This window comes from Echinops telfairi, unplaced genomic scaffold (genome assembly GCF_000313985.2).
Source record: "Echinops telfairi isolate 266 unplaced genomic scaffold, ASM31398v2 ScPeMD7_70;HRSCAF=299, whole genome shotgun sequence".
In the NCBI taxonomy this organism is placed as follows: Eukaryota; Metazoa; Chordata; class Mammalia; order Afrosoricida; family Tenrecidae; genus Echinops; species Echinops telfairi.
In genome coordinates this window covers 25245126-25255351 of record NW_022103968.1, presented here as the reverse complement: position 1 = coordinate 25255351, position 10226 = coordinate 25245126, and the positions used below count along the sequence as shown (strand labels likewise).

Genomic DNA, 10226 nt, shown 5'->3' with positions numbered 1-10226 from the left:
CCGGGGTGAGAGGCTCTCAGGCCGCCCCTGCCGAGTGCCACTCAGGCATCTGCCCCAATTCTAACTGGTTAGGGGAGGCTGAGGCAGGTTCCCAGGGCACTTTGTAAATTGGGAAACTGAGGCCCTGGGTGGGTGGCCTCTACAACCCGCTGTGGGCCTGGCCCTGCCCTCTGCAAGGTGTCCTCCCCCCAGCCCACAAGAGCCACTTCCTCAATATGCCTCCCTCAAAACCCTCCCCTCTCAATGAAAGGCATCTCTCTCCGTTCGGCCCCCTTCATAGAATCACAGCTTTGCTGGCAGCCACCTCCCCTCCTCCTTCCCTCCCCCCATCTAACCAACCCAGACTGAAGGCTCCCAGAAGGCACCCCAGTCTCCTCCCTCCCACTAAGTCCCGGGGTCTAGGTGATCAATAAATATTGATCGTAGTAGGTAATTAACTGAGAGCCTGGGAGTGGTAGGGAGTGGCGATGGAGCTGAATGAATGGGCCCAGGCGATTGTTGCTGGCCACCTTAGGCACTCAATCCCTCCAGGGCTCCATTCTGCCCCCTGGACCACCCAGAGACAGTGCAGCAGCAGGCTGCTTACCCACAAGGTCTCCAAACTCACCAGTGGCTCCTGGGAAGGAAGATGAGAGGCAGCCTGCTCCCTACAGACTGGGATGCCCTATGCTGGGGTCCAACTTTGTCCTCTAGGGGCAGCGGCTCCCCCAATGGGCTCTACCATAGAACAGCTTGCGTAGGGCCAGGCAGTGTTGCATTCTGTTATGCATAAGGTCGTTGTTATGGGTCAGAACTGACTCCATAGCGCCTAACAACCACGTGAATCAGAACCAACTCGATGGCAGTGGATTTGGTTTAGGATCATCTGGGCCCCATTGACCTGCCCTAAACCACCACCCTTCCCTGAGCCTGCCCTGCCCTCCAGCCAGACTCAGAATCCACCTTGTTCCCTAAATCCTGCCCCATCTACCCTCATGACCTTGTTCTTGGCTTTGACCCCTCCCACCCACAATCCACCCGATCCTCAGGGAACTTAACCTGGGCCTTACACACCTGGAAAATGCTGGTGATTCTTGTAAACGCCCCAGGAGACAAGGGAGGGGTGAAGGGGATTGGTCTGCAACCTGGCGGGAAATGCCTGCCATTTCCCTCCATCCACAGACAATGCCAAGTGGCTGTCTTTGGTGTAAGTGAAGTGGCCAGTGAGGTCTGCTTGCTGGCAAACGTCTCGGAGGCTCCCCGAGATTCAGAGTCTGGAGACTTGAGTGGCCTGGAATTTGGGGGTTGTTTGCTCAGCTTCAAGAGAAGTTGGCTGCACAGCCAGAAGCTGGGGGGCTCATCCTCTCTTAGGTGCTCCCATTTCCCAAAGTTGGGGCTCAGAAGCCACTGAATTAGGATGCTGGGACGAGGCCCAGGCACCTGTGTTCCTGATATACACAACCCTCCACGCTTCCTCCAGGCCTCTCACCCCCAGGTATTACAGGAAGGTCCCATTGCCTCCATTTTCAGACCAGGAATTAGAGGGTCAGGCACAGTTCAAGGGTTTCCATCTCTGCTTGTTGCTCCCACCCCAGTCCAGATGCACACCTTAGCAGGAGCATGCTTATCTTCAGCAGGCAGCCAGGGAGCCTGGGGAGAGACTGCATCCTGGGCTGCTTGGCTCAAGTTGGGGAGAATTCCCAGTGGGAAAGAGGTATTCTATAATGGCTGTGCCCTGCCCAGAGAGGGTTCACTCCCAGGGAAGGAATTCATTTCTTAGGCTTTTTTTTTCTTTTTGAGAGACAGAGAGACCAAGAGACTGACCCAGGCTGCAGGGCAGGGCAAGGAAAGGGTGTGGCAAGAGGGGCAATGAGAAGCCACCTTCACCTGCCCTGTCAGTTTTACTGCTGGCCCTGGTTGATGGGAAAATTCCTCAGGGTTGCAGGCCAGAATAGCCCACTGGCCAACTTCCCTGACTGCCTGCTGGGAGGCCAAACAGACCAGTGTGACTTCTTGGAGTAGGTGAGCCAGGGGTTTTGCTGGCCCCAAGTGGTGCCATGAGGCCACCTTCTCTCACTCTGTGCCAGTGGGTAGCAGGCAGGTCACAGGGGTGTGTGTGTCTGCTTTGTGTCCAGTCCCTGGGCAAGGCCCTGTCAGTGATCTGCAGGGGCTAGATCTTCAGAGCTGGTTAATGATTCAGACTCAGAGCCCTACTCCAACCTTCAGCATAGTTGACATCCAAGACAAGCTCTTGGGAGTCTGAGGCTGGGTCAGGTGAGCTGAGAACCAATCTCTGCCTACCCCACCTGCAACCAACACAACCAGGGTGCTTCCAAGGGAGCTCCAGGCCCCACTTCCCACCCTAATCTTTGTCCAGGACCCGGCCTCCTTCCTTAATAAACACCGGTGCTCAGGAGGATGTGTTTGCTATGCCAAGGAACTGTCAAGATACATCCCCTGGTCCACTCTTCAACCAGAGTGGAGTCCTTCCCCCTGGGTCTCCTCACAGGGAGCCAAGGTCTCATGGTACAGGATAAGCGATCGAGGCTCAGAGAAGTGAGGTGACTTGTTCAAGGCCACACAGTGCGTGGTTGAGACTGGGACTGGGCACTGAGAACCCAGCCAGGTCTTGCTTTGGGTTGAAGCCAAATCTCCAAATCCAATCACCCCCTGAAGCCATAGGCACAGAGGAAGGGGGGAACAACAGTACCTGGCAGGGGGCCACCAGGCTGGGAATGAATGGGGGGAACAGCACACACAGGAATGCATCACAGGGCAGCTGGCCTCTGGCCCGAGCGGGCACTGCCCTAATAGGAAATCTCTTGTAGGTTTCCGGCTGGGCATCTCTTAGCAAAGCCCTCGTGTATTTTTAGCTGCAGAATAAGCTGTCAGACTGCTTAGGAATCTGGGGACTCCTCTCTCTATCCCTCACCTGGGTAAAAGGCGGGTTGCCCCTGGGCTCTGCCAGCGGTACCCCCACCTGCCACTGACCTATAATGCTTCTGGTCTGGGCAGGACAGTAGGGCCAGGGCCAGTCCCCCCTCCCCAGCTACTACCCCCTCCTGTTCCTGAGCTGGTGCTGACTGCCCCTGTCCCACTGGTGACCCCCCACTGGCCCCTCAGTCCCAATCTAGCCTGCTTCTGACTTGCTGCTGAATCATTCTCTCTCCTGGAGCTTCGGGGACAAGGGGAGGGGCAGGAGGACCAGTGCTTCCCTCTAGCCTTGCCAGGAACTAATGTCATTGAAAAACCTCTCGAGAGGGGAGGCGCCAGTCCTGGCTCCCATCAGGCCATGCAGCTTCTCTGCAACTGGTCCTGAGGTGACAAGGACCATGGTGACCAGCCATCCTTGAGTCCCTGGGATGCAGGTCTGCCAGGAATCCAACCAGGAACATTCCAGTACATAGCCGGTGGGATGCCCTGCGGTCCTTAGGTCTGGACTGGCAGAAGAACAGGGGCTCAGTCTTTTTTCTTGGGGCCCAGCCTGGCATCCCTCCTCCAGCAAAACAGGGACGCCCTGCCCACATGATTCAAGGAATAGATCATCTCTTGGCTCTTCCTCATAGGATGATGCAGTCTGCTCCAGGTGAGGGAAGAAGGTTCTGGAAGCAAGCCGTCTCCAGTTCAGATCTGTGCTGCTCACTATCACAAATCCCTGTGCTACCTGGGCAGTGACCTTGGCTAGCCCCCTCACCTCTGAGCCTCAAGTTCCCCACCAGTAGAATGAGGATGACATGTAGTCACTACCTTCCAGGGTCTGCAGAGGGTACAACAAGCAGCTTAGGGAAAAGTTGGTCCTTGCTAGTACTCAGCTCTGCACCCCTACCTCAATCGGACCCCCACCTCACTTGTTGCCTAGGCAGTAAAAGTCTCCATGTGGAGCCTGCAGAGCAACCTGCAACACACGGAAGGGACCCCAAGAAAAGAGGTTCTCGCCCTATCGCCACAGTCGGGGCTTTAAGACGCCAAAACCCTGGCTGGGTGGGTGCTGTCCAGTGCCAAGCACCTTACCAGGGCTGTTCCTTTGCACAGACAGCTGGAGTTCGAGTTGCCCACACTGACCCACCAGAACGGGCGCACCTGCTCAGACTCACTTAATGGGAGGCGTTCAACCTGCCAAGGAGGAGCCCACTGGCATAGCCCCCAGCCTGTGCTATTCTGTTGTCTTTCTCTTGGTGAGATGAGTCACCGGACATTCTCATGGAGGGGCTGATGCCCGGGACAGCTAGGAGGGAGGAGGCTCTTGGGAGCATCCCTGAGTGCTGGTCACCTGCTGGCCCCTAGGACTCCTGCCTTCTGCCTCCCCTGAGCACTCTAGGCAGTTGGCCCTCAGTGCTCTGCAGGGAAGGAGCCTGGTGGCACTGTGGTTAAGGTGCTCATGGAAAAGCTGTCAGCTCAAACCCACCAGCCGCCCCATGAGAGAAAGGTGAGGCGGATGGACAGTCTTGGAACCCACACTGCCCTCCCTCGAGAGTGGCTGGGAGTCGGCATCCACCTGACAGTGGTAAATCTTGGGCAGGACAGGTGTCAAGCCATTTTCTGCAAGAGGAGACTGAAGGCCTAAGGGGGTGAGTGCTCTGGCCCAGGGGCAGAAAGCTCAATGGTCAGCCTGTGACCCCGGGGCTGCCCAGCAGGCATGCTGAGGCACCTCCAGGAATGGGCTGGGAGGAGGGGGACACAAGCAGCAGGTCTGAGGCTTGCTGGTCAAGGAGGTGACTGTCCTGCTGGCCTAGGTTTCCAGATGGAGGGTCCAGACAGAGAGGGGGAAAAGAAGCCCACTTCTGGAGCCTGATGGAGCTCCTCCCTCCCCCTGCCCCTCCGTCTTCACGTCATTGGGGCACAGGTACCCGCCCATCTGCTGGCTGCCACTGACCCCTCGACCTGGGAGACTGGCTGTGGGGCCTGCTACCCCTGGGAGCCTCTCAGAAGGTGGCTATGTCGCCAGATGTCTGACTTGCCAGTAACCTTGAGGGTCAAGTGGTCACTGGGAGCCTGGGTGGCACCTAGCATTCCAGGGGACAAGGCTGGCTGCAACCTTGGTTGGGGGGTGGGGGGCGATGAAGTCCTTGAGTATATAATGATGGGTGCCCACTGCCATCCCCCAACCAGCCCTTGTTCAGTTCCTGCTGGGGCTGCTCCGGAAGCCCTGTGCAGGCCCAGGAGGCATATGTACCCTGTTTCAGGCTACCTGTTTGGGAAATAAAGCAACATAAAGCTGTCCCAGAAAGTGGGATAGCTGTTATCAGCGACAGTTTCTGCTGAGAGTCACACGAGGGGGTCACCCTCCAGGTGGAAAGAAAGGAGTGGCCTGGGCCTGGGGAGCTGAAGGACATTCCTCCTCCAGGAAGCCTTGAGCTGAACCTTACAGGATGGGGAGTTGGATTCTTAGAGAGGGTGGGGAGAAAGAACGCTGGACAAGGGCAGGTGAGGGATTGAGCTGGTGGTGGTGAGGAAGAGGTGGGGGGAGGCAGGCAGGGAAAGGCCAGCTGGAAGAGGCCTGTAAAATGTTGGTTTTAGATTCAGGGGGTGATGTATGTGGTCAGAGACCAGGGGCAGGGACCAGGTTAGAGGCTGGGACCGGCCAGCCCTGAATACCAGTAGGCTCATCTTCTGGGCCCAGCTCTGCCCACTATTGCTGTTCCAGTTGAACCTCTTAAAACCGGGGCTTTTCAAATGACAGGAGGTAGTACAGTGCTTGTGCAATATTTGGGCTGAAAACCACAAGGTCAGCAGTTCGAACCCACCAGTCGCTCCTTAGGAGAAAGACTTGGCTTTCTACTCCCGTTACAATCTCAGAAGCCCACAGGGGCAGTTCTCCTCTGTCCTGGGGGGGTTTCTGTGAGTGAGGATTGACTTGGTGGTCATGAGTTTCAAAACGACAGGTCATGATTCAACAGCAGGTTCTGAAAGAGTTTAGTGGATCCTCAAAAGCACTGTCAGGAGATCGGCTGGGCTGGAGAAGAGTCACCTGCAGAAAGGCTAAGATGGTTTTGTGGATCTATTGACAGTGCAACCTGTGAAAGACAGAAACCTCTCAGAGGAGGAAGTCTAACTGTTTTCCACTGAGAGGAAAATAGACTATAGCCTATAGAGGGCAGAAAGCTTGGAGACCTGGAAACACAGGCAGCCTCGTTCTCGCTCTCTCTCATATCCATCCATCCACCCACCCACCCATCGACAATCCATTTATATTGCATTGAGATGTGAAATGTCTTTCTTGCTATATTGCTTACGTTTGAACCACTGGCAAGCGTCCTGGTCTCAGTTAGCCCGGGATGTTCTTCTGGGCTGTCGTGAGACTCTCTTCCCTGAGCCCAGGGGCCTGGGCATGCTCCGACACTGGCCTCATCCAGAAGCCGAGGGAGGAGGGTCTGAGCTAGGGGGAGTCCCGGTCAGCTGAGGCCGCTGGGAGGTGAGGGAGTTTTCCACCCGCTTAGCTCTCCCGAGCAGGGCTGCTATGTAGCATTCTGCAGCCTCTGCACGTTATGGTCTGGAGAGGCCACAAGTGCCCTGTTCTGCCCCCCTTCCTTCCCTGGTCTAAATGGTGGCCTTGAGGGCTTCCATGGCCAACAAGGACCTCCTTTCTCCACAGGGACTGTTTTCCAGGGTGCTGAGAATAGTCCCCATTGTGAGTGCACAGACAGCCCAGAGAGGCCGAATTCCTACCCCAGTGAGAAATTGGGATTCCCAGGGCGAGAAGTAATGCCAGGCCCTCCAGATTGGTGTCTCACAGTGTCACAGACCCCTGAAACCTCCCCCAGCACCCCCTGGGGGTCTTTGCCCCTGCGGCATCCACAGCAAAGATAAAGCCCCATCTGTTTGTCCATCTCCCCTGACTTGACCCGCCATGTGGGCCAGGGCCCCAGGCATGTCCCAGTCTGGGGTTGGGTCCCACCATGTCCAGGCCTCGCAGCACAGGGCTCAGTGTGGGCAGGAGGTAGTCAGGCTGGAAGCTGACTTGGAAGTCTTACTTCACCTTTCCCTCCCTGTAGTTGTGAAACCCAACCCAACCCAAACTCACTCCTATTGAGTCAACACTAGCTCATAGTGACCTGGAGTAATGGGTTATGCATTGGACTACAAACCGCAAGGTGATTGGTTCAAAACCACCAGCCCTTCCTTGGGAGAAAGAGGAGGCTTCCCACTCCTGTAAAGACTTGCAATGCAGCAATGGGCTCAAACCGAAGAACGATGGCGCCAAACTATGCAGGGTTTCCTTTTGCTGTCCGTAGGGTTTCTACAAGTCAGCACTGACTGAAGGTCACCCACTCGTAACAACAACAAAAACGAAGAGGTACAGCCTCAGAAACCCACAAGGGGCAGTGCTATCCTGTCCTACAGGGCCGCCATGCCTCACTTGGGAAAGGGAAACAACACTAGACCCTGCCTTAGGGAAGGATGACAAGGTGAGGTAGTGGGCACAAGGCTCTCTGGCACAGGGGAAGGAAGGGTCCCTGGCCCACAGCTTGGGTCCCAGACACGGACGCAGTTTGAGTGTGGGCAATGGCCAAGGCAGAAGAGGAGCTAGCTGCTCCCTACCCCTCTAGGCGTGAGCCTAAGACCCTGGCCTCACCCCACAGGGTGCTAACTCAAGATGCAGTGAGCCATGGGAGCAGACCAGCCTGGATTCCCGCCATGTACGTTCCAAGGAGTCCCACCCAGACCCCCCCCAAGCAGTGTTCTCAGAGGGGGAGGGTGCAGAAATAGTGCTGATTTCTGATGGGAGCGGTGTGAGGGGCAGGATTTCCAATCAGGTCCCATGGGCCTATGGAAAGCTGCAAGCTCCCTTACAGGGCTCTTAGCTACTGAGTGCTTCCCGGACTCCATATAGTACTGACTATAAGTGGACCTGGGGGACCACAGAGGGGTAGGGACAACATTCAGTCCTAGACGAAGACCAGGGATTGGAGAAGGACCTGGACCGCTGGTCCCATACCCCCCTCCCCGGCTGCCTCCTTTGCCATGAGACCAGAAGGTAAGGGTGGTCCCTGGCCACGTGATAGTGTATTTTGATCAGGGACCCCATGGATGGAACCTGACCAAGGTCAAAAGGAGGGAAACTCAGGAATGGGTCACTAACTTCTTATTGGACTCCAAATGGCCTGGACATACGGAGACCCGTTGTTGATGAGTGCCGTAGAGTCGGCTCTGACCCATGGTGACCCTGTGCACAAGAGAACCGAGCACTGTTCGGCCGACGCTGTCCCACGTGGAAGCCGCTAGTTACAGCCACTGTGCCAACCCATCTCCTTGAGGGCCTTCCTCTTTTTCACCGTCGCTCTACCGACACCGGAGGCACCACCAACTCTGCTGCCTGGCAACAACTTCTGACCTTGGAGCTGAGACTCCCCATGACATCATCTGCAAGTGAACTACAACTGACCTCCATCCAGAACTTAGCTGTCTGCAGCTACTGAAGAAGGACCTATCCGAGACTGAAATCACAGCCCACTCTGAGCCACAGGTGAGAACCGGAAGGGGTTCATGGCGGTGGGACAAAAGGGGCAGAGACAGCGAGGCTGGTGACCCGGCATGAAGAGCCGAGCCTCTGCCAGAGACGTGGAAGATGCTTTGCCCGGTATCTTTTCATCAACAACGAACGTGTCATGAGATTCAACTGTGAACGATGAGAGCTGAGCAAGGCGGGACTTTCTGGTGGAGAAGCTGTAGACCCAGCCTTGGGCCAGACGCAGGAGGCCAACAGAGGACACACTGTCCCTGTCCTCAGCGAGCACACTGTCCTGCCCTCAGAGAACACACTGTCCAGTTGGAGAGCCAGCACAGGCCTGAGGACATGGTGAGTCAGCATCCCAAAGCCCAGTCGTGTGAATGAAATCTACAGGAGTCCCAGGCAGGGGAGGGCAGCGTGGTCTGGGGCACCTAGAAGGTCAGGGCCCTAGAGGTGGCTCTGGAAAGATGGAGGATAGTTTGAAAGTTAGAGCAGAGACAGGAAAGGGGCTGGGGTGGAAGGGATGATGTAAGCCAAGGTGCAGAGGAAGGAACAGAAGCGGGTTTGCGTGTGTGTGTCCCTGTGTACATCTGTGTTTGCGTGTGGGGGCGCATGCACTCGGGTGTCTGTCTGTGTGTGCTGGGAGTAGGGGGTGGGGAGATTTGGGGAGGTGGTTGGTCTGGGGGAGCAGGCCCCACAGCCGGGGTGAGACAACAAACGAGGGGTGCTGGCTTAGGCTCTAGTGGCTTTTTGGTGAGAGAAGCCTGGTGGTGATGTTTATAACCCACAGCTTCTTTCTCTTGGAAGGTGCCACAGCGCCAGCTCTAGACCCAGGTGGTCATCTGTTTCCAGTTTCCTGTTTGAACGGCGTTTCAAAGGAGACTAGGACTGAGAGAGACAGACAGACAGGCAGCACTGGGGCCCACTGCCAGGCAGGCCTTCTGGGTCACTCCTTGGCTGCGGGCGCCTCACTCCCTAGCTCTGGCTTGATTTCCATCTGGGGCTGGAAAGTGGGGAGCTTGGGCCAAGGGCCCTCTGCTTCCTACAAGCACATTAAGGCTCGTGTGTGTCCTGCCTGGGGCCCATAGAAAAGGGTGCTCAGAGAGGGTCCGGGTGGCTCTCCCTCCATCTCCAACCCTCCCTGGGGGCACCTCTCGGACTCACCCATCTCTCCATTCAGCCCTGTCCCTAAGCTTCCCCAGCTAAGAACCTCAGTGGCAGCATGGGCAAGACAGTGAGCAGAGGAGAGTCCTGCTTGGGGGGTCAAGCACCAGCTCTGCCAGGCAGGTTATTTACAGTCTCTACCATCATGCTGGGCTGCTAACCACAAGGTCAACGGTTTGAAACTACCAGCCTCTCCTTAGGAGAAAGACAGGGCTTTTGGACTCCTGTAAAGAATTAAAGTCTCAGAACCCCCAGGGCAGTTCTACCCGGTCCTAGAGGGTCATCATGAGCCAGTGGGTCATCTTCAGGTGTCCTCTGCAAAGTGAGGCGGTACCAACAACACCAGACGCGCTGTCACCAGGTCGATGCCGACTCATCGTGACCCCACAGGACAGGGCAGAACTGCCCCCGTGAGTTTCCGAGAAAGCCCTGTCTCTCTCCCAGTGTAGCTGATGGTTTCAAACTGCTGACCTTGTCGTTAGCAGCCCAGGGCGCCATCAGAGCTTCTTGAGCACAGAGGATGGGACGCAGGTCATTGATCCCGCTGTTGGGAATGAAGCGAGTTCACACAGTGGCTGCCTTTGTCTTCCGTCCACCTTCTCCCCCAAAGAAAGCCCCAGGAACACCGGCACTG

At 56.4% G+C, this 10226-nt stretch overlaps 1 protein-coding gene across 3 annotated transcripts in view; it reads right to left on the bottom strand.

Moving 5' to 3' along the window:
- Positions 1-10226, bottom strand: part of SH3PXD2A (SH3 and PX domains 2A) — a 184288-nt gene that overhangs the window by 75030 nt on the left and 99032 nt on the right. The gene's annotated exons all lie outside the window — the stretch shown is intronic.